General features: G+C 45.8%; 1 protein-coding gene across 1 annotated transcript in view; it reads left to right on the top strand.

The window, feature by feature from the left end:
- Positions 1-2,670: 2,670 nt before the first annotated feature.
- Positions 2,671-25,998, top strand: part of SRRM3 (serine/arginine repetitive matrix 3) — a 112,122-nt gene continuing 88,794 nt past the window's right edge. Inside the window, exon 1 of the mRNA XM_048518826.1 lies at positions 2,671-2,855. The gene's annotated coding sequence lies outside the window, so the exon portion shown is untranslated. The remainder of the gene's footprint in view (positions 2,856-25,998) is intronic.

Raw genomic sequence — 25,998 nt, 5'->3', positions numbered from 1 at the left:
TGATTTTTGCCTTAGTTACGCCCCTCCTCTCAGCAGTAGCACGCAGAACTTGAAGCAGTCTAGCAGGAGGTGCACCGGCGAGCGTGGTAGCCTGCGCCTGCGTGCATTCATTTCCCGCCCAAGGACCGGCGCAGCAGCTGCTTCCTTGCCACAGCCCCGCCCAGGAATGCCTGCCCCCGGAATGCCTGGCCACGCCCCCGTCATGCCCTGCCCAGCACCATTGGCGCTACGCCACAGTTTGAATCCCACCACCATAGGAACCTGTTACTAAAGGTGCCAGGCTGCTCATGTCCTTACAGGTCAAAACCAATTCCTTAAACCTGATCTGGAACTCTTCCATTAACCAGTGCGTCAAATCCTGCATATAACAATCTCTATTGACAGTAAGAACATGTTGTAATGGATCTTCTGAGAAAGACACGAAATAAGGTCTAGCTGGAAAACCTGCCAAACTGGTTGCATCATGAATGTCTGGAAAACATCTGTATTCATGTTTCCTCTAACAAAAAGTTTTGAAAACTGTTGAGAACCAATTTTTATGGACTTTGCATAAAATCTTGTTGAATAATGCCTTGTAGCTGAACTTCTCTCTAAAATTAATGTAATAAAACATTTTGCATTCTTCCTCTTCGAAAGTTTATTATTAATTGTTGTCCCTGCTGCAGAGCAGCGTGGTTTTGTTTTGTGGTTGGAATCTGAGCTAAGCAAATTCCAATTCCCAGATTCCATTTCCAGTGTGGTGTCGTGGTTAAGAGCAAGTGGATTCTAATCTGGAGAACTGGGTTTGATTCCCCACTCCTCCACCTGAGTGGCAGAGACTTACCTGGTGAACCAGATGAGTTTCTACACTCCCACATTCCTGCTGGGTGACCTTGGGCTAGTCACCAGTTCTGTCACTAGTCCTTGGGCTAGTCAGAACTCTCTCAGCCCCACTGACCTTACAAGGTGTCTGTTGTGGGGAGAGGAAGGAAAGGAGATTGTAAGCCCCTTTGAGTCTCCTTACAGGTGAGAAAGGTGGGATATAAATCCAAACTCTTTTTCTTCATCATCATCATCTTCTTGGGTGCACCCTAGGATGCAGACATCTTCGCCCCTCATATCGGAAGATTCCTTCACCAGCAGCTTTAAAGAGAAACCCCCCTTTCCCTTCAGCTCAGGGAAAACAGTTTTCCCCTTCTGATTTACGGCGGGTGTTCGGAGGCTTTACGATCCCCATTTACCGGTTTATTTAGGGATTTTAATTTATCTGGCTGTGATTTACCGCAGCTACCGTGAATGCCCGCACTGGTGTGATTTTAAAGTTTTATTAACATAAAGAGAGGCATACGCCAGCTCCCAGCAATTTTCTCAAATTAAAGTCAGTGCTTTTAAAAAAAATAAAATAAACATGATACGGCTTGTATGTGTGTCAGGGAACACATCTACAAATCTGGTTGTGAACTCATTTCAAACAAGGGCTCTATCTGGAACAGGAAACTAGGCACAGGAAAACTAGCAACCAATAGCTCTGTCCTCTCCCACAGAGACTGTGGCAAAGGTCTCTTTAACCCTCTCACTGCCAACGTGCACAGCAATAAAGGCCTTGGTCAAATCCTCACTAATATCCATAGCTGCCTTATGACAAGGCAGATCATTGGCTGATTCTGTTCTGCATTGCCTCTTTTGACTGGTAGGAGTTCTTTAGAACCTCAGGTGGAGGAAAGTTTTTGCTAGAGCCTTCACACCTGAGACTAGTTTCATTGGGAATGACAGGGGTCCAATCTAAGTAAAGTAGGTTCTTTATTCATACCTCACTGCTTTCTCTAGTGGGGCTCCTAAAGCAGTTCACAACATTGTTATTCCTGTCTCCATTTTATCATCACAACAGCCCTATGAGGTTGGCGAGGCTGAGAAAGAGTGGCTGTCCCAAGGTCACCCGCTGAGCTTCCATGGCAGAGTGGGGATTTGAGCCTGGGCCCCCCAGATCCCAGTTGACTCTAACCACTATCCTATGCTAGCTGTCATTTATTCTCACTTTACCCTTTCATTTACTGATCTCAGCTGTTGACTCCATGTCCACAGGCACAAGCAATTGTGGTACTAATAAAGGGAGAGAAAAGGGGTCTTCTGCTAAAGTATTTGTTGTTATTCATGTTGCAGGGTGTTAACAACAACATGAATGAATTCATTAATGGATGGATGGATGGATGGATGGATGGATGGATGGATGGATGGATTACGAGGGGGAGGATGTTTTGTTTTCTCCACAGAGTTGGCAATACTGACAGCTTGCTAGTCTTAAAGTGTCACACTCGACAGTCAACAAAAGCAGCTTCCCTGGTTCACAAGGCATTTGCTAGCCTTGCAAAATAGCCCTTTGCATCTGGAGCCAGACCTGGTTCGCTAGCATCTCTTGCAAAACCAGATGAAGCATCCGAAGAGAGATTTTGATCCAGCTGCGCTAATGATTTATGTATTTATATTATCTATTCGCCGCCCTCCATCTCTTGCCTGCGATCTTCCCTCCTGTCCTGCAGGGGGCGCTGTGGGAGGTGGATGCGGCGAGCAAGAGGAAGGTCTGGCCCCAGCCTCCCGGGCTGCCTCTATGGCACGGAGCTGTCCAGCACTTCAGCAGACGCTCATTGGGGGATGCTGCAAAGAGAGGTTGGAGAAAGGGAGCTCGGTGGACGGGCAGCCAAGGGCGGGTGGGGGAAAGGATTGGAGCTGTGGGGGGCTGCGTGCAAGCGTGGGGAGGAAGGAGACCTCCAGAAATCGAGAAGGCAGGAGGCTGGCAGGAGACGAGAGGCCAAACCCAGCTGCAGCGAAGAGAAGAGGCACGAGATCGCTGGCTTAGAGGCACACCATTCTCCAGCAAGGTATGGGGAGGGGGATGATGGGGGGGGGAGTGTGTTGCTTTGTGTACGTGGGGGATGACAGATTGCTCAGCCTCCTGATAGCCCAGCTGATAGCATTGCTAGGGGTGTGGGGCGGGTGGGGGGGAGGTGAGGCGTCAGCTTCGCAGAAAGGATCTTGGCAGCGATCCCATCTGTTGTGTGTTTTTGCTGGGCTCGGTGTTCTGTGCTGTATCCAAAGAGCAGGTGGAGTGGGACAGGGGCGGGGAAGGAAAGGAGGGCAGGAAGCTGGAAGGTGGGGTGTCGGTGGGGGAAGCCCCGAGCAGCCAGACTCTGGGTTGCCATTTGGAAACTGAATTATCTGCCAAAGAGTAAAGTGGGCTGCGACTGCTGAGGTTGGCGTGAGTCAAAGGAACATGGTTCTCCTCTTCCTACCTCCCTCCTTTGCCTGGTTCCATCCGCTAGTTCTCCAGCCAGAGGATAAAAACGGCCAGAGAACAGATGGAAGGAAGGAAGCTTTTTTGGTGCTCAGCAACAGTAATTTGACAGCTCCCCTGTGGAGGGATCAGGGCAGGATGGAAGGACAGGCGACTTAATTCCCCCCCCCCTCCTTAGATGGCCGAGTGCAGTCCAGAGGCCCTTTGCTTTGGAAACGAATGTCGAATTCCCGCTGTAGAGTCGAGCATTGGCATTTTCCCCAAGCAATTTTTTAAAAATCAAACTCCAAGGGACCAAAAGAGGTGCAAAAGTTTTTTTGGGGGGGGGGGAGGGGGCATACAGTGTTTCTAAAGAGGGCCTTGCGGATGCACCCGCCAGGGAGATGGACTCGTCGCTCTGTGTCATTTCGTGTCAAGGTGGCAGAGCGGGGGAGTGTGGTTGATTTTGGGACGGTATAAGCAGTCTTTGAATAATTCATTATGAAGCGGTTGGAAATATTCCCAGGAAATTCTGAGCTGTAGTTGAGGGAGGGCCTTTTGGGTCGAGTGGGAGCTGGGATGGAGACTCCAAGAAGATGCCTCCTGGGCAGATCTGAGAAGAGAACTCCCGATAATGGAGACATGCTTCTATTTTTGCCTGGGCCCATGGGGAATTGGTACAGGGATCAAAGTTTTTGCACATCAGCTATGAAACAAGAACAGGCAGCTGAGGGCACAGGGAGAAGAGGTAAACCTCTATACTAGATTAAAAAATCACCGTGGGCATTGCACAAACATGTGCACAACATTAATACCAATTAATATGAGCCTTTGGCATGATGTGGATGAATTGCGGAGCTGACCTACATAGGGAAATGGGGGTCAGATGTGTCAACAGCTTACTGGACATGGGTGTTAAGTGGAACCTCCATGTGCAGAGGCAGTATATTACTTGCCAGATTTGCCTGAGGTGTTCACTTCATATTTTGCTCGAAAGTGTCCAGAGGTGTTGGAGAGAAGATGGTAACAGAGAAATAACCTTGTTCTGATGAATGCAGGAGGCTACTTTATTCTGAGTCAGACCTTTGGGTCATTTAGCATAGTACTGTGACGTCTGGCTGCCAGTCACTCTCCAATTCTCAGGCCTCAAAAGGCCTTTCCCAACACTTATTATCTGAGATACTGGGAATTAGACCGCTGAGCCAGTGTGGTGTAGAGGTTAAGAGCAGGCGGATTCTAATCTGGAGAACCGGGTTTGAATCCCCAGTCCTCCACCTGAGCCACAGAGGCTTATCTGGTGAACCAGATGTGTTTGCACATTCCTACATTCCTGCTGGGTGACCTTGGGCTAGTCTCAGTTCTCTCGGAACTCTCTCAGCCCCACCTACCTCACAAGGTGTCTGTTATGGGAAGAGGAAGAGAAAGGGGTTTTGTAAGCCACCTTGAGTCTCCTTACAGGAGAGAAAGGTGGGATATAAATCCAAATGACTCCTCCTCCTCCTCCTCCTCCTCCTCCTCTTCTGCTTCTACTGCTGCTGCTTCTACTGCTGCTGCTTCTGATTTGATGCTAAGCAGGCATTCTCACGCTATGCCCCTTAACAATTCCTAAGTTTTCCAGTAAGGCATCTCAGACCTGCACATTCAAATGATCTTCACAACAACCCCATCAGGTAGGGCAATATGCAGATTAGAGAGAGTAACACACTGCCTCTTGAAGTGACCCCTGAACTAGGAACTTCCTGGTAGACACCATACACTTTCTCTCACAACCTCAGATGTCTGTAGTCAATATGCAATGGTATTTCCAGTTATTGATGGTTAACATTTCTTAGAGATGTGTCTTTTCTGTAGCCCCCACTGCATCTTGTGTGTGCCCATTCCCTAAATTCAGGCCTAGTCAGTTGTCTTTAGACCAAACAAATAATACCTTGTCATGCATTCTTTTGGTTCTGGTGGTTTGTAGTGGTTCATAATTTCTGAATTTTGCAGAAGGTTCAAGTCCTCTCAGTCCTTAGGATTTGTGCCAGCCGGGGTGCATGTGTGAACCCATGCACCAGATAATAAATGATAATTGAGCGAGAAGTTTAATGCCTTGCTCAGAGCAGACTTCTGAGCTAGCAGTGTGCTTCCTCGTTGTTTCATTTTTAAGCTTTGCATGAAGTTTGGCTCACTGGCTCGAGTCATTCAGGTCTGCAGTGCTCAGAGATGGATTTTCTCTGCACACGGTTGCCGTGTGGCGTTTGGTGCTGCTTTCTCTCGAGGTGGGCCATATTTCTGATGGATCAAACTTGAAGCTGTTTTTAAAGAATGAAATTCATAATTGATTCTGTCATCCAGTCCGCTCAGAGCCTCATGCAAGGACTTATCCCACAACATCTTCATACAACTTGATGTGGGGGAGAGGTGGAGAAATGAGGCCAGTGAACTTCATGATGCATGGAGGGGCAAGAAGGGATAGGTGCCACATGGCACAGTCCTAAGCAGAGTTTCACCCTTCTAAGCCCATTGAGTGGAAGGCCCCTTCCGCACGTGCAGAATAATGCACTTTCAATCCACTTTCAGTGCACTTTGCACCTGGATTTTACTGTGTGGAATAGCAAAATTCACTTGCAAACTATTGTGCAATTGGATTGAAAGTGCATTATTCTGCATGTGCGGAAGGGGCCAAATAATGCAACTCTGTTTCGAATTGCACTATAAGAGCTGTCTACTACCCCAGACTAAACCACCAAAAGGTAAGGAGATTATTTGGAGCAGCCCTCTACAAAAGGTAGTGCTTTGTAGGATCAGCACTAACTACAAAACAACCCTCATGTTTGGCTCAGCATCCGGCCATAGCCTAGTCTTTATCTTCCCACTGTTCTTTCACTATAATCCCTTCTAGAAAGGAATAGATTTTTTAACAAATCTGATAAGATGTGAGTTCAGACTTCAGTCTCTGCCGATCATCTTGTCACTTTGGGAGAGGGAGCTGGCTGGAAAACAAAGTTCTCATGCTGGGTCAAAGCAAGCCTTGAAGTCAAGGAGGTGTATAAGGCTTGGCCTGTGAGAACACTATGGCTCATTCCGCACATGCAGAATAATGCACTTTCAAACTGCTTTCAGTGCTCTTTGAAGCTATGCGGAATAGCAAAATCCTCTTGCAAACAGTTGTGGAAGTGGTTTGAAAACGCATTATTTTGCATGTGCGGAAGGGACCTAACTTTTTTTCATTGTGAGAATTCTTATATGGTTTCCCCTGTCTCCTGCTATTTTTAAATTGACCGAGGAGTTAAGGTCAGTTTCTGTGGCCATTTTGAAGGGGAACAAATGTGTCTCCAAGGCCTATTCCAACTTCTGCACCTGTGACTTCACCTTATCAGGCCAACATAGAATTTTGTGGCCTGGCTGCATCATAGAATCACAGAGTTGGAAGAGACCCCCAAGGGCCATCAAATCTAACCCCCTGCCAGGTAGGAACACACAATCAAAGCACTCCTGACATATGTTCATCCAGCCTCTGCTTAAAAACCTCCAAAGAAGGAGACTCCACCACTCTCCGAGGCAGTGAATCCCACTGTCGAACAGCCCTGACAGTCAGAAAGTTCTTTCTAATGTTTAGGTGGCATCTCTTTTCCTGCACCTTGAATCCATTACTCCGTGTCCTAGTCTCTGAGGCAGCAGAAAACGAGCTTGCTCCCTCTTCAACATGGCTTCCCTTCAAATATTTAAACATAGCTATCATGCCCTCTCCAGCCAAACAACCCCAGCTCCCTAAGCCTCTCATCGTAGGGCATGGACTGCAGACCTGTTACCATTTTGGTTGCCCTCCTCTGGACCCATTCCAGCTTGTCAATTTGTCTTGCATCATGGTGTCATCAGTGGGATCTGTTGCTCTGCTTGGCTTAACTGGGGATTAAACGATGAGTACGGATCAAGAAGCGAGCCTCAGCGTTGTGGAGCTTCCATGCAGGAGAATGCAAGGAAAAGGGAGAGAGGAGGGACAGGATTTAGGTTGGATTGCCAAATGCCAGAGAAGGGACTGTACCACTTCAGATGGGGCGATTGGATGTTTAAATGCTCCTGTCTGCAATAAATAAATAAATAAATTCCCAAGTAGAGAACGAGAGGAGAAGAGCTTGGAGTTATGTCCTCCTGTTCTCAACTGTAGGGAGTCTCAAAGCAGCTGACAAACTCCTTGCCTTCCTTTTCCCACAACAGGCACCTTGTGAGGTGGGCGGGGCTGAGAACGTTCAGAGAGAAACGTCACTAGCACAATGTCACCCAGCAGGCTTCAGGGGTCGGAGTAGGGAAACAAATCCAGTCCCCCAGATTAGAGACGGCTGCTGTTCACCACTCCAGCGTGCTAAATCCACTGCTCACATGAAGGAGTGGGGAATCGAACCCAATTGGCCAGATTAGAGTCCTCTGCTCTTAACCACTACACCACACCGGCTCTCTCCCTACTGTGCCAGTTTCCCTATTGAAGAGTATTTTTTGAAGAGGGCAGCCTTTTAACAAGACATTTCCCACGTAATAAAGTCTGCTCAATAACACCTTTTTATGCTGTACATGTAAGCCAGACCAAGATAGCACCTGTGTGCTGCCGTGGAAGCTCATTGGGTGAGTCACACACGAGTCACACTTGGGCTAGTCCTACACATCCATCCAGGCTAACCTGCCATACAGGGTTGTTGAGAGAATAAAATGGAAGAAAGGAGGAGGAGATAAGCCACTTGGACTCCCCACTGGAGAGAAAGGTGTGTGTGGGCAGTGTAAAGTAAGCAAGTAAATAAATAAATGGTTGTCTGCAGCCCACTGATGGCATGGGGTAGGCCTGATTTGGAAGCAGGGCTTTCTATCAATGGGAAGAGTAGAGAACTGATTAGGGACTAGAGCAGGGGTAGGGAACCTGCGGCTCTCCAGATGTTCAGGAACTACAATTCCCATCAGCCTCTGTCAGCATGGCCAATTGGCCATGCTGGTAGGGGCTGATGGGAATTGTAGTTCCTGAACATCTGGAGAGCCGCAGGTTCCCTACCCCTGGACTAGAGTGTCCTGTAACATGGCAGAGTAGAAGCATTTGGGTCAGACTGACTAACTGCATGCTTAGGACTGGAAGGAAAGAGCAATCAAATCATACACTCACCACAATTGGTCGGTGTGTTTGTAGGGGTGATTCCTATCTCCTCAGCTTCTATCTCTAGGCTCCATTATATTTTTGTTCCACCCTTCCTGAGTGTGGCATACCTGCCGCTCTTCTAACCTGGAGAACCGGATTTGATTTCCCCGCTCTGCCACTTTGAGCTGTGGAGGCTTCTCTGGTGAATCAGATTAGCTTGTGCACTCCAACACACGCCAGCAGGGTGACTTTGGGCTAGTCACAGTTCTTCGGAGCCCTCTCAACCCCACTCACCTCACAGGGTGTGTGTTGTGGGGTGGGGTGGGATGGGATGGGAAAGGAGATTGTCAGCCCATTTGAGTCTCCTTACAGGAGAGAAAGGGAGGATATAAATCCAAACTCTTCTTCTTCCTCTTCTTCTCTTGTCCTTTGATATATGCAACAACCCTGCAAGGTAGGTGACGCCGGGAGACAGGCAGTCCCAAAATCCCCTAACAAACTCTATGGCTGGAACGTGGGGATTGAGTTTTGTCTCTCCAATCCTAGACCAAAACTCTGCCCTTTGTCTCAGTGATAAAGGAGGAAGAAGGGAAAGCAAAATTCACTTTCAGATTCAAAAACAGCCTTTGATTCATCCAATGTAGCTGATAGGAGAATGGCTGGAAATATAAGATGAAGAAGCTCTTTATTCACGCAACACATAATTAAAGGATGGGATCCGGGCACGGTGGCAACCAGCTGAGAAGGTTCTAAAAGAATTAGAGGGATATGTGGAAGGCTTTTATCTCAGTGCTGGCAGCCATAAGAACCAAAAGGACAGCTTCCATTCCCCCAGATTATGATCCTCTGGCACCAGATGGCTGGGATTAAAAACAGGAGGCGAGCGGCCTGCATACCCATTCCCTATGCAATATCTGGTGGCTACTGCTGGTATGCTGGAAGCTGTGTTAGGCCGGCCTTCATTCTGATCCAATAGAGAGCTTTCATTTTATTATTTATGGCTGAAACAAAGCCATAGGAAGGGAGATATATACATGGTATAGTCAAATCTTGTTAGGCTTCGGAAGCTAAGCAAGGTCAGTACTTGGATGAGGGACCAAGACTTCAGAAGACTCTGGAAGACTCTTGGAAGAGTTCCCCACCCTGGGGCATGGACAATATACCGCACTAAACATTCCCTTCTCACTGGACACAGTGTGTAACATACTTCTCTCTGTGATACACCTCTGAAGATGCCGGCCACAGATGCAGGCGAAACAGTAGGAACAAGATCTACCAGACCATGGCCACACAGCCTGGAAAGCCCACAACAACCACTCTTGGAAGACTCTGCAGGGGAAGGCAATGGCAAACTACCTCTGCTTCTCATTTGCCTCAAAAAACCTTTGCTGGGGTCACTGTAAGTCCGTTCATGATTTGACAGCTCTGTTTATGACTTGACAGTTCTTATGCTTGTATGTAAGCTGTAGGATGGTCAGAAGTACAGCAGATGGAAATTCTTGTCTTCACAATGTATAATTAAGGGGTGAAATCCAGGCACTGTGGCCACCAGCCTAAGTATATGTTCTCCAAACTGTATATCAGGACCTTAAGTGAGTCTTGAATCTATTTCAAGTGGGAATGTGGAGAACAGGAGGAGGAACAGGTTGAGCTGGGACAGAAGACCTTGGGAAGCTCAATAGCAAATTTGGACTTGCCTGTGCAAAATGGGATTTTTAAGCCATGAGAGAGGCAGAGGTGGTTTCCCATTGCTTTCTTCTGAATGGCCACCTCAGCCTTTCTTCATGGCTCCCCAACGCAAACACTAACAAAAACTCTATTTCTGTTTTTGATTTTATCTGGTTTGAAATTATATTTGATGTTATTGTTGGTCATTGAGGCCATTTGGTTGTAATAGTTTTTGACCATATATAAACTATACCTGTACCTGTACTTACTCTGGACAATTCTGCTTAGCTTCCCAGCGCTGATAATCTTGGGCTTAAGTGAACTATTCTGACTGTTATAAAAAATAAGTCCCAAATGTTAAAAAGGAAATATATACTTGGTCGGAGCCAGTGTGAGATTCCTTAGCATTGATGTTGGAGCTGGGGAGAGTTATATCACAAGAGGGTCTTGAAAATTAGGGTAAATTTTGAAGTGGGTTCTAAAGTTCAATACCACCCTAAGCAATAGCTAACCATTGGCTAAGCAAATAACTAAGCAATAGCTAACCATTGGGATCTACCTGGGAACTTGAAGCAAGAACCTTCCAATTCATGTGCCACCGCCCTGTTTGGGGAGCTGTCCAAGGCTACAGTGCTGAAATGAATATTTCCCCAGTGGGTTTATTTACGTCTGGGTTTGAGGAATACCCCGACCTTTGCCATTTACTTTGGTTGCCCAAAGCAGTTTGCACAGACCAAAGGTCCAAATGAAATAATAAAAAATTAATCAGTCTTTTTTTTAAAAAAGAAAGCAGCTGCAGTCATGTTAGACAAACCACCATTTGGCCCAGACTCACTTAACGTAAGCTTTCTAAAAATGGCTGTCCTGACCCCCCTCGTAAAAGCTCGCGATGAACTGGCCTGAAATGCTCTCTAGCCAAGGAACTCAAGGTGAAACACAGACTACTTGGATTTACATCCCTCAGTATAGTCCATTACATCCCTCAGTCCAGTTCAGTCTTAATGATTTTTAAGATGTACTTTTACTATGTGTGTTTTTAATATGTTAGCTACTATGGTGAGAGCAGAAAACTGGGGTATAAATTTTGTAAATAGATAAATATTGTACTGTAGCAAAGCTCACAAGTTATGTACCATCTATTAATGTCCCTTAATAATTTCCAAACCATGACTGGACTCTTCCAAAGCTGCTTTGCATCACTATCCTGGATGACTCACAACAGTGGGAGAGGGGAGGGGCAGAGGACCTTTCACTTTGGGAAGCTGATAAAAGGCACAACTCCAAGATGAACTGGTTTTATTTATAGCCCGCATTTCTCTCCAGGCAATGTTTTGGGGATGGAGAACCGGGAGAGACCCTCAAAAGAGCCACTTTGAAAGTGGAGCCAACTGCAGGGCTGCCCTTTGAGCCAAGATGTCCTCAATAAGGGGGCAGAAACACATCCCGTCCTGGTAAATCACTGCCCCCATTTTGGAAGATATCTTGTTAAAATTGTATTGGATTGCTCACTTTGTTTTTCAGAATTCAGTCCTAGCAGTGGAAACTTTCTGGGCATTTATGCATGCACTACTTACCCCATGGGTGTTTGTTTTGCAGTGGAGTTTCCCCGTAGTTTTTGTTTACACAGAGATCATCCAGCTCAAAATATTTCTAACCAAGCTGATTTGCCATTTTGCCCATCTGTGGGTCCCTTGATTTGTACAACATCCATTTGGGACAGCTGCAGTGGTGGGATCCAAAAATTTTAGTAACAGGTTCCCATGGTGGTGGGATTCAAACTGTGGCGTAGCACCAATGGGATTGGGCGGGGCATGATGGGGGCGTGGCCGGGCATTCTGGGGACGGGGCATTCCTGGGCGGGGCTGTGGCAAGGACACAGCCGCTGTGCCGGTCCTTACGGGAATCCATTTCAATTTATAAGCAGGTTGCCAAATGCCATCGCTGGTGCACCTCCTGCTAGACTGCTTCAAGTTCTGCGCGCTACTGCTGAGAGGAGGGGCGTAACTAAGGCAAAAATCATGTGGTACTGGTAAAATCACCAATTAGTAACCCCCTCTCGGCACACACAAATAATTAGTAACCTACTCTCGGGAACCTGTGAGAACCTGCTGGATCCCACCTCTGGACAGCTGCCTGCCACAGTTTGCCATCTTTGGTCTAGTGTTACTTTGCTAGACCATGTCAATTTCACAGGGTTTCACGGGGTCCATTGCTCCAGTGACAGACCTTCAGAGATATATATATATTTTTAAAGGAAGTCTTTCTGACAGTTCTGAAATGGTGGCTCGAAGACTGGGAAGAACTGCTGTGCTGTAGGCAAAGGAAAGTGGTGAGGACTGAGAAATCCTGAAGAAAGCTTAATACATAGTTATCTCCTTCACCTTCCCTGTGAAGGAAGAGAAAAAGTCCCACTTTAAGAGCTTTCTAAAGCCATGGGGATTCTCTAATCTGAGGACGGGGTGACTGCTGAAGAGGGGAAAATGTGCGCAGCATAAACCTGAAAGGAATGAATACTTAAGGCAAAGGAGACCACACATGCATAAAAGCTGTTTGTTTCTGTGATGGATCTTTTCTGTAGTGCACATGCTTATGAACACTAAGGTACCATACAGTTTGCAGGCTGCAATTTCTCATCTGTCACTAATAAGATATATTGATCTCTAGGACAGTGGTATTTCTATCCCATTATTCCTTTAACGCAAAGGACAAACACCTTCTGGGCTTTCAGATCTATGGAGAGAGTCTGTTGCAGAGCAAATGATAACAGCATGCATCAGAGAAAATGGAGCTTTCAGTGATGTGTAATGTTGTTTTGGGGGGTACACGCCTTGGGTATGAAAGTATTACAACTATGTTCTTCTTCACCCTGTAAATGCTAGAAGGTATAGGTATCAGATAGAGGATCACGTGATCTGATTGGTGGGCCAGACAGAGATGCCTAGACAGCAAAACCAGAATCTAGCTGTTGTCTGTGTTGGGACAAAGGAGGACTATAGTGTCTCTATTACTTCTATGTTACATGGAGACCTGCTGGCACCTGGAGGGGCTATACCACTTCTTTCTGCTTCTACATTACACAGAACCCTCTTGGTCCTTGGGAGAAGCTATACCACCTCCATCTGCTTCTATTTTACATGGAGCCCTGTTGGCAGTTGGGGGGAGGCTATACCACTTCTATCTGCTTCTACTTTACATGGAGCCCTGTTGGGATCTGAGAGGGCTATACCACCTCTGTTCTCTTCTACTCTCCAGCCCTGAGCAGATTCCTATGGGCACCAGCCTACAAATCACATACCTCTAGGTTCAAATCCAAGCTAATTCCTCAGATACGTTACATATCTTCTGAGCTCTCTCAGCCCCACCTACCTCACAGGGTGTTTGTTGTGAGGGGGGAAGGGCAAGGAGATTGTAAGCCCCTTTGAGTCTCCTGCAGGAGAGAAAGGGGGGATATAAATCCAAACTCCTCCTCCTCCTCCTCCTTCTTCCTCCTCTTCCTCCTCTTCTTCTTCTTCTTCTTCTTCTTCTTCTTCTTCTTCTTCTTCTTCTTCCTCTTCTTCTTCTCCTCCTCCTCCTCCTCCTCCTCCTCCTCCTCCTCCTCCTCCTCCTCCTCCTCCTCCTCCTCCTCCCGGAGTCAGGGAGCCTCTTGGAAAAACCCCAGGCCAGAGCCTCTTCCTGAGCTGGCCTCTTCCTGATGCCAGCCAAGGTTTGCGCCTTGGCACAGAACTGACGCAGAATTTCAGAAGTCCGTCCTCTCCTTCTGCATTTATGCTTTTGCATTTTGGCAGTGGCATCCCTCCCCGCAAGACCAGTTCTAAACGTATGCGGCATCTGGCATCTTCCCAGACTCCGTGATCCAAAAGGAGGGCACGAAAAGGAGAGAGGCTAAGCCAGGCAGACAGCTGTTTGGGTATGTTGGTGTGTGCAGAAATCTTAATTTCCTCCCCTCCCCCTCCGCACTGGCCTCATTCCCTGGACAGGTGGCTTGCAAACTTGCATAATCTTATCAGAGTAGGAACAGCATCTTGCATTATATAACCGTAATCAATGAACGCCAGGAGAGAGACAGATTATGAAAGGCAGAAGGTAATCCAGGTGTCTGGGCAATTGCCGTCTGTGAAACCTGATCACCTAAACCTCTCCTTTTGATGACAGGTTGATCTTTTAATGTGTACTCCTCTTAGGGCTGTTAGGTGTCGTTTTAAAGCTTTTATTCCTCTTCAGCATTTATGCTTTTATCCTATTTCCTTTCTGTTCCCCGACTTTTTTGTGTTCCCCGTTTCCTTTTACCAGTAGGATTTTTTTCTTTTTAGATATATATATTTGCCATTTTAATATGTCCCATCCTTTCAGCTTTGTTTTATTTACCTTGAGCTGGCCTATGACCATAATAAAGATTGGATTGATTGATTGACATTCGTGATATTTTATGCTGGAGTGAGCAGCTGATATGCTTGACTGTTTGACTGTGGAAACTGCTTGGGTCCCAATGTTTAGGAGGGTGTAGCAGGTAAATGTTTTGAATGCGCTGGCAAAATGATGGTTGACAATGTACCAGCAACATCCGTACGGACCGGAAACCACACAATACCCCATCGATTCCAGCTGTGAAAGCCTTTGCCAATACACTGAACATTCACAGTGCTTTACAGAGCACCAGGTCTCTGATCCAAAGAGCTTACAAAACCAACATTTAACATAAGATAAGGGAGGTCAGTGGAGGCAGCAGCAAATGGGGAAAGAATGCCCATTCTCTCAATTTCCTGCCATTTACAGTTAGTTTTGGGGGTGGCAAACAGTGCTGTCAAGTTGCAGCTGACTTCTAGTGACCCCGTTGGGTTTTCAAGGGAGATTCAGAGGTGGTTTGCCACTGCCTGCCTCTGTGTAGCAACGCTGGACTTCCTTAGTGGTCTCCCATCCAAATACCAACCAGGGTCATCTAAGATATGACGAGATCAGGCTAGCCTGGGTCATCCAGTACAGGTCAAAGAAATAATAATATTAGTAGTACTGTATATACTCGTGTATAAGCTGACTTTTTCAACACATTTTTTTGCTGAAAAAGCCCCCCTCGACTTATATTCGGGTCGGCTTATACTCAAGTATATACGGTAATAGGGGATGGAAGAACGGGCTTGCTCTATCAAAATGAAGCTCTGTTTGGATCTACAGATGATGATGAGGAATCCAGTTTTGAAGGATTTTAACTCTCGTGTTTTAGCTCGGTTGCTGATAGAGCTAAGGTTTTTGTACTTTTAAAGTTATTGCTGATGCCATATTGTTTTTGTTGACCCTCTTTCCCACTTACAGAGCTACTGTTTTTCTTTAAAATAAATATTCAAAAACATTTCACCTACTGATGCCTCAATTAATGCAATTTTATTGGTATCTGTTTTTATTTTTGAAATTTACCAGCAGCTGCTGCATTTCCCACCCTAGGCTAATACTCAAGTCAATAAGTTTTCCCAGCTTTTTGTGGTAAAATTAGGTGCCTCAACTTATATTCGGGTCAGCTTATACTCGAGTATATACGGTATCTTGCAACTGATTTATGGTGCCCCTGTAGTGTTTTCAAGGCAAGAGACATTCAGAGGTGGTTTGCCATGGTCTGCCTCTGTATAGCGACACCCCAGAAATCAGTCCGGGCAATTTCAAATTTCAACATTTGAAAGCATCCCTAATTATGGGTGGCTTTTACCCATGCAAAAGAAAAGCACAGCCTCAATTTCCAGAGATGGTACATCTCTGTCAGCTGCTAGGGTTTGTGTAATGAGCATTGCTGAGATTGCTTGGCTCCTTCCTGTGAACAGAATGCTGACCTTAAAGGAATTAGCTTGTTAGTCCGGTCCTGACCCAGCTGGGCCATCCTTACGTAACTGGATCTCAGCCATTGATCTGAAATACGCCGGCCCATTTATAAGTCTTAAAAAAGTAAATAAAAGATTCGCCCTAATCTTGGAGGAGGTTCAGCCGTGTTTATTACCCGAGACTCCAAAATAGAATCTCCAAGAACACAGGAAATATACTTTCGTGTTAATCTGTTTTCGGTCCCTTGAAGTGTTTCACTTCATCCTCAGCGTCAGAAATGCAGTCCAGAATTTTGCCACTTTGATGAAACGAAAACCTGCTGCTCTCAAATGGAGACGGTGAATGCTTCACCAACAATTACGGGGCATACGAGCTGAACGGAGCTTCCATGTGCAGAGGCTGTCTACCTCTGAGTACCCGATTCCATAAGGAAACAGGAAAGGGGGATGGAATGTTGGCACAGATGGTTCTTTGGTCTAATCCAGCAAGTTTTGCCCTAGGAAGAAAGTTTGGGTTCTTGTTCACAGGCAAGCTCAAAACAGACAAAAGGAAATATTATGATTACAATTGTACACAGTACATATTGCATGTATAGAAACCTGTAGCTGCAAGGTGTTAGAATGGCTGCTAATGTAACCTCAGCTTGTGGGTTCTGTGGGGCAGTACTTGGAATGAGTTGCAACAACAATTTTTAAACAACAAAATGGTTTACTTTTCTTTACAATTAACACTTTTAAAACATCAACATTTAACATTACAATTCAAGGTCCTGTTCAGGTTGCATTTCAAGTCCTTCTATTTACAGTCTACTGATATTGCCAAGTCCAAATTCTTCTTTGCAAGTTGGCTGGCTCCTGAAGACTCCAAGGGCTTGATGAACAGGTTGCAACATGATGAAGGTCTCCAGGAGAATCTCTCACCCATTACAAACTCACAAAGAAAAAGAAAAACCCTGGAAACAATAAATCAAACTCCAACATTTACAACATAGCAAAAACAACTACCTTCCCAGTAGTTCCCAATAATATTGCAATTACCTTAACAAGGTGTTAAGGGCTTATAGAAATCAAGGTCCGGTACTGGTACCCTTGTCTTCTGCAAAGAGCTCTTTCAGCCTTTCTGCTGCTCTGAGTCTCAGCCTCCCCTTGACTGGGTCAACCCATTCTGACAATCCATTCTGGGCATGGGGGGGTTACATTCTCTCCCCCACTAAAAATCTCCCTGTCGCCTCATGACAGTAATCACAACGCAGACTCTCTTGGAAATCATTGCACAATGATTTCCCCTAGAGATTCCCTGTGGTACCTGGAGGAACCACATTTGGTGCATCTGGAATGCAGAACATTGTCTTTCCCTTTGCAAGGATTTCCAACTGTTCCAAACTTCTAGCTGCACTGGAAGTTTGCAAAACTTTCCCAGCAAATGTCATGCTATCTCAGCCAATTAGTTTGCAGAAGGGATGGGATGGGGGTTGCAACTGAATCCTCCTTCATGCAACTGCCAAACAGAATCATGTGCTTCAAATTAACACAGCAACATCTCTTGAACTTACATAACAAAACAGTTTTTATGGGGGGGATCAAACCCCAACTTGCTGCACACCTCTCCATTGCAAGCATTTATATTTGCAATCTCACTTCCAAGCCCCACGCCTTGGTTGGGCTTTCATTACTTGTAACCCTCAGCTTGTGGGTTCTGTGGGCAGTACTTTGGAATGAGTTGCAACAACAATTTTAAACAACAAAATGGGTTTACTTTTCTTTACAATTAACACCTTTTAAAACATCAACATTTAACATTACAATTCAAGGTCCTTGTTCAGGGTTGCATTTCAAGTCCCTTTCTTATTTGCACAGCCCACTGATATTGCTAAGTCCAAATTTTCTTTGCAAGTTGGCTGGTCTCCTGAAGACTCCAAGGGCTTGATGAACAGGGTTGCAACATTGATTTGAAGTTGGGTCTCCAGGAGAACTTCCCTCACCCATTACAACCAATACAAAAGATAACCCTGAAACAATAAACTCCAACATTTACAACATAGCAAAAACAACTACCTTCCCAGTAGTTCCCAATAATATTGCAATTACCTTAACAAGGTGTTAAGGGCTTATAGAAATCAAGGTCCGGTACTGGTACCCTTGTCTTCTGCAAAGAGCTCTTTCAGCCTTTCTGCTGCTCTGAGTCTCCACCCCCTTACTGGGTCAACCCATTCTGGGCCAATCCATTCTGGGCATGGGGGTTACACTAACACAGGTGGAGAGCCAGCGTGGTGTAGCAGTTAAAAGCAGGTGGACTCTGATCTGGAGAACCGGGTTTGATTCCCCACTCCTCCACCTGAGTGGTAGAGGCTTAACTGGTGAACCAGATGTGTTTCTGCACTCCTACATTCCTCCTGAGTGACCTTGGGCTAGTCACAATTCTTTGGAGCTCTCTCAGCCCCACTACCTCACAAAGTGTCTGTTGTGGGGAGAGGAAGGGAAAGGAATTGGTAAGCCACCTTGAGTCTCCTGACAGGAGAGAAAGGTGGGGTATAAATCCAAACTCTTCTTCTTCTTCTTAAAATGGATTTCGTAGATTCACAGAAGAGACTGTGGAACACGATAGTTTGATATAGAGCCTCCATGGGCAGAGCAGTCTATCTCCCATTTCCAGAGGCTGGAGCCCAACATCAGGGGATGCCTGTCTTCAGCACTCCCTGCTTGTCAATTCCCCAGACCTCTCCAGCTTCCCAAAGCAAGGAGAGAAGTAGGCAGCTCTCCAAGGTGATCTGTGTGTGTTCTTACTACCTTGGTGGAGCTGCATCTTGGTTACCATGGGAAGGGAGGCAGCTCAGGGCCAGCAGACTTTCCCTTGGGGACTCCTCCAAGCGGAGTGCCAGCATCTGTTTACCAACACCTCTTTGGCGAAGTGGCAAAGGGCTCACTCCCTGCCTGGCAACAAGCCACCTCACTCCCGGGAAGATCTCAGGTCACCCTTTTTGGCTACCTCCAAATGGAATGCGCCTCATTGGCTGGCCAGTGGATCTTACCTAGAGAGTGCGGAATCTGCTTGCAGCCACTTCGCAGGTGAACGTCCGTGTTTGCAAGTTGGCTGGAGGAAAATGTTTTCAAAAGGGAAATCCGGATAGCTAGCTGGTGGAATTGACTAGGGGTGTGTGTTTGTTCCTATGGGTCTGGGTAGGTTCCCCAGACCCTTCTCTCTTACTATTATAGAAGGCACCGTCACACATGTCGAATAATGCATTTTCAATCCACTTTCCATGCATTTTGCAGCTGGATTTTACTGTGTGAAACAGCAAGATCCAGTTGCGATTGTTAAAGTGCATTGAAAGTGAATTGAAAGTGCCGTAGTCAGTATGTGTGAAAGTGCCTCAAGAGTCAGCCGTTACCCAGTTCAGAATAGGACTGTGACACAAGGGAAGGGGACCTTGGGCCTTCCTCCTGCACCATTTTGCAACTGGGATTGGCTCTGTGGCAGCTGCACACAGCCCTCAGGGAACTAGTAATGTCCCTGGGATCATAGGAAGTTGGGAAAGTTCTGTTTGTTATCTTTGTTTACATCATTCATCCCCTGCCTTTCTCCCCCCTGGAGATCCACAGTGGCTTAAATGGTTCTCCTCTACTCTATTTGATCCTCACAACATCCCTGGGAAGTAGGTTAGGCTGAGTGCATGTGATCCTACAGCAGCGGGGGGGGGGGGGGGGGTATTTGAACCTGAGGCTCCAAGCTCCTTGTCCGACACTCTAAGTGCTGCACAACAGTTAGTCTAATGGCAAGAAGAAGGGGAGGCTCAAGCGCCTCCCTCCTATGCCGCAGTCTTGATCCAAAATTGGGTCTCTGAAGGACTTAAGAAAGGATCTCCATTTTTTTCCTCTCTCTCTCTCTCTCTCTCTCTCTCTCTCTCTCTGTCAAATCCATGATTGAATTTTTTCCTTAGCACTTAGAAAGCTTATAAACAAAAGAAGAAAACACACAAAACTGCATTTAGCCAAGGGGCTCCCAATTCCATATGTATTGAGCAGTAGCCCTTCAGAAATGACCATTTGCTCTTTAATTACCTTTATCAAATTAATTCTTTATTATTATTACTGATCAATTTCACACTTTTCTTTGTTAAATCTGGACGCAGTTTGGCTCTGGGCGGAGATTCTGGGACCAGGGAGCTGGAGAAGGAGCTGCAATTTTTGCATGTGCAAAAACTCTGATATTTTGAGATGATTGGGGGGGGGGGGTTCTTAATGTATCTTTATCCTTCGGTAACAAAATAAATAAGCGCTCCAAAATCCTGAGAGAAACTCAGTTCAGGAGAACAAAAGAAGCATCCCTATTACTGCACCCCCCCCCCCCCCATCCTTGGATTCTTCTACACTACAAAAGTTGTTTGGGGGGAAAGGAACCTTCCTTCTGTCTTGGCCATTAAACTTCACTGTAGACCTGGAATTAATTTGCCCTTCCACAGTATATGTTTGAATGGAATATTCCCTGGATGACTCCAAATATTTGCTTCTTAATTCTCCCTCTATATTTAATGTCTGATATTTGAATTGCAGTATCGCAGGCAAATATTCATACGTTGGTTTCTAGATTCCGTATCTGATGCTTGCAATCTACGAGGGTCTGACAACCGATAGTGTTTGGGTAAAGAAGGACACAGTATTTGTAGAGAAGGCATCCTGAATTCTACATAAGTGTAGCATGGATTCAGTTTCTTCCTGGCTCTGCAATGTGCCGCTCATTTATGATACATGAATGTGGAATCAGCTTTTCTTCTCCCACACACGTGAATGGATTTTTATCCATTCGAGAAGAGCAGTTTCTATGTGATGGTTTGGCATTGCAATTGATGAAGACAACAATTTTGGATTTATATCCCACCTTTCTGTCCTGTAAGGAGACCCAAGGTGGCCTACCAGCTCCTTTCCCTCCGTCTCCCCACAACAGACACCTTGTGAGGCAGGTGGGGCTGAGAGAGTTCAGAGGGAACTGTGGGTAACTAGCCCAAGGTCACCCATCAGGAATATAGGAGTGTGGAAACACATCTGGTTCACTAGATAAGCCTCCGCCACTCAGATGTAGGGAATCAAACCCAGTTCTCCTGATTATTATCCATCTGCTATTAACCACTACACCACACTACATCGCACTCTTAACCACTACATATATGCATGCCCACAGAGGCCCCTTCTACACGGGCCAATAAACACATGTGTAGGATGCAAAAAAAGGGGTCTTGGGGGGAACTTTGCACAGATCCCACCCCCAAAATGAGTCTGCCCTGTGTTATTTTCCCCAAACTGTTTTTTTTAAATAGCTGAACAAGTGAGTCTTCAAAAATCCTGGATTGCAGCCACTCGCGAGAGAATGGCCAGGCAAGAGGCGCTCTCTTAGCTGGTACAAATGTCTTCCCACTTATCTGAGAAGCTGCACCAGGCAAAATGTTCTCCTTTTCCACAAACTGCTGTCGAAAGTAGAGAAGTCTTGCCTTCCTTTGCAGCTGGACATCCTGATTTGGGGCGGTGGGGGGGAAACCCAACCCTTCGATTATGTTTTTTCCAGCACGGGAAATCTGGTTTTGTGTTAGATCCCAGAGAAAGCTGTAGGACTTGGCGGGCGGATTGAAGCTTGTGATGAGTTCTGCCACTCAAGAAAGCTTTAATAACTGAGCCTTGGATCTCAGGGGTTGGGAGAAGTATAAAAACACGGCAGAAGGAAACCACAAGCTGGGGATTTAGAGCAAAGCTAGAAATAATATGAGGGATTGGCGCCAGAATGATAAATGGCTGGGGTATTATGTAAAGGGCAAGGAGGTAAAAGAGACGCACTCCGTAAGAACCACGATTCGGACCTGTTGAGGAGCATCCAATTATTTAGTACTTAAAACCAAAATATATTTAAAAAACATACCTCAAAATAAATTCCATGACATTTTGCTGATATTAAGCCTTCATCCACAGAGCATTAGGGAATGGATGTCTAAAGCGTGATAAAGGTTTATAAAAGTATGCGCGGTTTGTGGAAAGCAGACAGAACTTTTTCTCCAACACTAAAACTCAGATTGTGCAGCTTCTTGTCTTAACGGGACAGCTGGTAGATTCAGAAGGGACAAAAGGGAATTAACTACAATATGCCCATCATTTTGAGCTTCTGGGCACTTTGGATCCATTGGGTATTTTTCTCAGTGGTTATCAGCCCCATCTAAAGGGGGGGGGGTAGGCAAATCGCACTAAAGAAGAAGAGGAGGAGGAGGAGGAGTTTGGATTTATACCCCACCTTTTTCTCCTGTAAGGAGACTTACAAGCTTCTTTCCCTTCCTCTCCCCGCAACAGACACCTTATGACAGACCTGGGCATTATATGGCCCGGGGGCCTCATCCGGCCTGCCGGATGACCCTGACCGGCCCCCCTGCCTTGCTGGGGAGCGCCTTTGAAAGCCCCGCAGAAGCCGGTTACCTTGGCTGCCGGCTTCTGCGGGGCTTTCAAAAGCACCTCGCCCCCCTGCCTTTTGGCCCGGCCCTACACAATATTTTCTGTTTCTTATGCGGCCCCATGGAAAAAATAATTGCCCACCCCTGCCTTATGAGGTAAGTGGGGCTGAGGAAGTTCCGAGAAAACTGTGACTAGCCCAAGGTCGCCCAACAGGAATGTGTACGAGTGCAGAAACACATCTGGCTCACCAGATAAGCCTCTGCCACTCAGGTGGAGGAGTGGGGACTCAAACCCGGTTCTCCAGATTAGAATCCACCTGCTCTTAACCACTACACCACACTGGCACTGTGGAAGCAATGCATGTGCACACCAGCAAATTCACCCTCCCTGGGTAGTTATCCCAGTGGAGGGGCAGAAACTCCAGTGGGCAGCTGTCACCATGCCCCATGGCCCCTGGACATGGGACCCAGCACTACAGCAGTGCTACCATGCTGCCACTAGCAGCAGGGGCACAGTGAGGGGGGAGGGGCTGTCCCAGGGGTGGGACTGACATTAGTGGGCTTCCAGCTTGGGTTTGCACCAATGATGCTGCAGCTCCAGCTCTCGGACTTACACCATTTCTTTGGGTGGTGCATGTCTATAGATCCCAATGGAGGGCTTTTCAGCAGCAGGGTGTGTTTCTTTGTTGTTTGCCTCTCCACACTGCTGGAAAGCCCTCTTAGAGGCAGTGGGGCAGTGCCATTGTGGTGCTGTGTCCCACCCTCAAGGCTTTGGATGGGGCTGCCCATCAACTAAAAAGGTAACTGTCGTTCCCTGTGCAAGCACCAAATCATTAGTGACCCACAGGGTGTGGTCATATCACAATGTTTACTAGGCAGACTTTGTTTGTGAGGAGGTTTGCCCTGGCCTTCTCCAGTCATCAAGGACTAACTGCTAAAGAACATAAGAACATAAGAACAAGCCGGCTGGATCAGACCAAAGTCCATCTAGTCCAGCTCTCTGCTACTCGCAGTGGCCCACCAGGTGCCTTTGGGAGCTCACATGCAGGAGGTGAAAGCAAGGGCCTTCTGCTGCTGCTGCTGCTCCCGAGCACCTGGTCTGCTAAGGCATTTGCAATCTCAGATCAAGGAGGATCAAGATTGGTAGCCATAAATCGACTTCTCCATAAATCTGTCCAAGCCCCTTTTAAAGCTATCCAGGTTTGTGGCCATCACCACCTCCTGTGGCAGCATATTCCAAACACCAATCACAAGTTGTGTGAAGAAGTGTTTCCTTTTATTAGTCCTAATTCTTCCCCCCAGCATTTTCAATGTATGCCCCCTGGTTCTAGTATTGTGAGAAAGAGAGAAAAACTTCTCTCTGTCAACATTTTCTACCCCATGCATAATTTTGTAGACTTCAATCATATCCCCCCTCAGCCGCCTCCTCTCCAAACTAAAGAGTCCCAAACGCTGCAGCCTCTCCTCATAAGGAAGGTGCTCCAGTAAAAAGGATAAATTAAAAAGGATAAATGTATTTTAGCTGCCTAGAATTCTACAAAATGGACAAACTTCTTTTTTTTAAAAAAAAGAATCCAGCCCCCCCTACCCCAAAAAGGCATCTGAAAGACAGATGAATGGTTAACATAACTGAATTTGACACATTTGCGCACCCCCGAGGTTTTCTGCCTCAGAACATGGAAATTCTAATTTGGGCTGTTATGGCTGATATAACTGGATGACAAGCTCTTGGAACATCCTTGTGGGGTCGCACTAGTCCGGCGTTCTGTTTTGAGCAGTAGCCAGCTCAATGGCCCAATGAAGTCCCTGAGAAGATCTCTCTGGGAATACCTGTGGATAGATTAATTGTAGCCCAGTACCTTTATCTCCTGGTTGAGGCCCGGTGGCATAGAGCAATCACCTTAGCTAGGTGTAATGCCCTGCCTTCTTCCTTTAGCCTTGGACGCCACCTTGGAATCCCACATAAAGAAAGGAAATGCCCGTGTGGCATGGATTCTGTGGAAACAGTATCTCATATGTTGTTGAATTGTCCTTTTTATAAGATAGGTAGGAAGAAGCACATAATCCCCTTCCTGCATGGAAGTGAAGGCATTACAGATAAACAGAAGGTTATATATCTTTTAAACAGCCACAACTACGAGCTGTTGGAAGCAGTGGCTAAATTTTTTAATGGTGTTATTTTAACTCGTCAGAAGTTGTAAAGTTGTAAAGGCTGTTATTATCTTGCTAAGTTAATCTTAAACTATTTATATGCCATTAAAGGTATTCAAAATCGAAGTCCCTGAGAAGGACTACTTTTTGTTTTATTTGCGCCCCCGGCATCTGATCCTTAAAGGTAGATTCCTCCTGAACTTGGAGGCACATCCATTTAGCCCACTTTCATGAATTGTGAGAAGTTTCAGGAGGAACACTTAAATGAATTTGTTCTGTTTGGTGGAGAGATGATAGAAGACACGTGCTTTTTACAGATATACAGGCAGAATCCAGTTAAGGCCCTAGAGGCAGCACTAAGGCCTCTTCTGCACATGCAGAATAATGCACTTTCAATCCACAATTGCTTGAAAGTGGATTTTGCTATTCTGCACAGTAAAATCCAGCTGCAAAGTGCATCGAAAGTGGATTGAAAGTGCATTATTCTGCATGTGCGGAAGGGATCTAAAAGAAGCAAACACACTACCCCTTACTGGGAACCAAACCTGCCCAAACTTGTTAGCCACCTTAGTCAATTGTAATTGATTGACCTCCCTTCCATGCTCTGGCAAGGTGCTCTCAGGAGTTTTCCCACCAAAATTATAACTCACTTTCAGGAATCACTGAGTAGCTGTCAACTGATTTTTATACTGATGAGGTAGCATTAGTGTGGTGATTTTACTTTATTTTTTTTCACTTTGTGTTCTCCCACCTTTATAATTTATAATAAACAGTAAAAATTTAATTGCTCAACGGGGCATTTCTCAGACAGTCAGGCAATCTGCTCTGAAGGAAACCAAAAATAAACCCTTTCCCTCTCAGAAAATAAAAAAAAGCAGGCACCAGGGTCTATTTAAAGTAAAACGATGGAACAAGAAGATTTTATTTACATGAAAAATGAATTTTGGTGAAGGAACAACTATTTATAAACAAGAGGCTGGTACAGAGTGGCTCTTATTTGCAAATAGTTACAGTATTTTTCTTCATGAAAGCCACAGGATTGGCTCAGGTCACTAGCTTACTGTCTTCAAGATGTTACATTAAATTTAATTTTAAATAAGCATACACACACCAGTTTTGGTGACACTATACTCAATTGGTCTTACTATTAGGTTGAAAAGACTTTCTTTTTACCCTCAAGTAACTATTCATAAACAGTTCCTTAAACTCTGGCTTCCAGACAATTCTTTCCACTAGATATGTCTAGCCCACACATTACTTCAAAGAGCAGGAATTCCAGCTATCCCTCAGGAAGCCAATTCCTCTCCTTATCTGATTGTACCCTTTTAAAATCTCAATTAACCTATTCGTCCAGCATCAACCCTGGCAATGAGTTTCCTGCAAGAACATAACAGCTACCTTGCTGATTCAGACCCAGGACTCCTTTAAGTCCAGCTTCCTGTTTCCATCAGCTAGAAATCTCTCAGAGGACTCTGGGGCATCCCCAGAAAATGAGATTTCAAAAGTATACTGCTTCTGAATATGGAGGCTCCATTAAGCCATCATGGCTAATAGCCCCCCATTCCTTCATGATGCAGTCTGTCCCTCTTGAAGCTTTCCTAA

The sequence above is a fragment of the Sphaerodactylus townsendi genome, linkage group LG16 (genome assembly GCF_021028975.2).
Source record: "Sphaerodactylus townsendi isolate TG3544 linkage group LG16, MPM_Stown_v2.3, whole genome shotgun sequence".
Lineage (NCBI taxonomy): Eukaryota > Metazoa > Chordata > Lepidosauria > Squamata > Sphaerodactylidae > Sphaerodactylus > Sphaerodactylus townsendi.
This window is presented reverse-complemented; position numbering and strand designations above follow the sequence as displayed.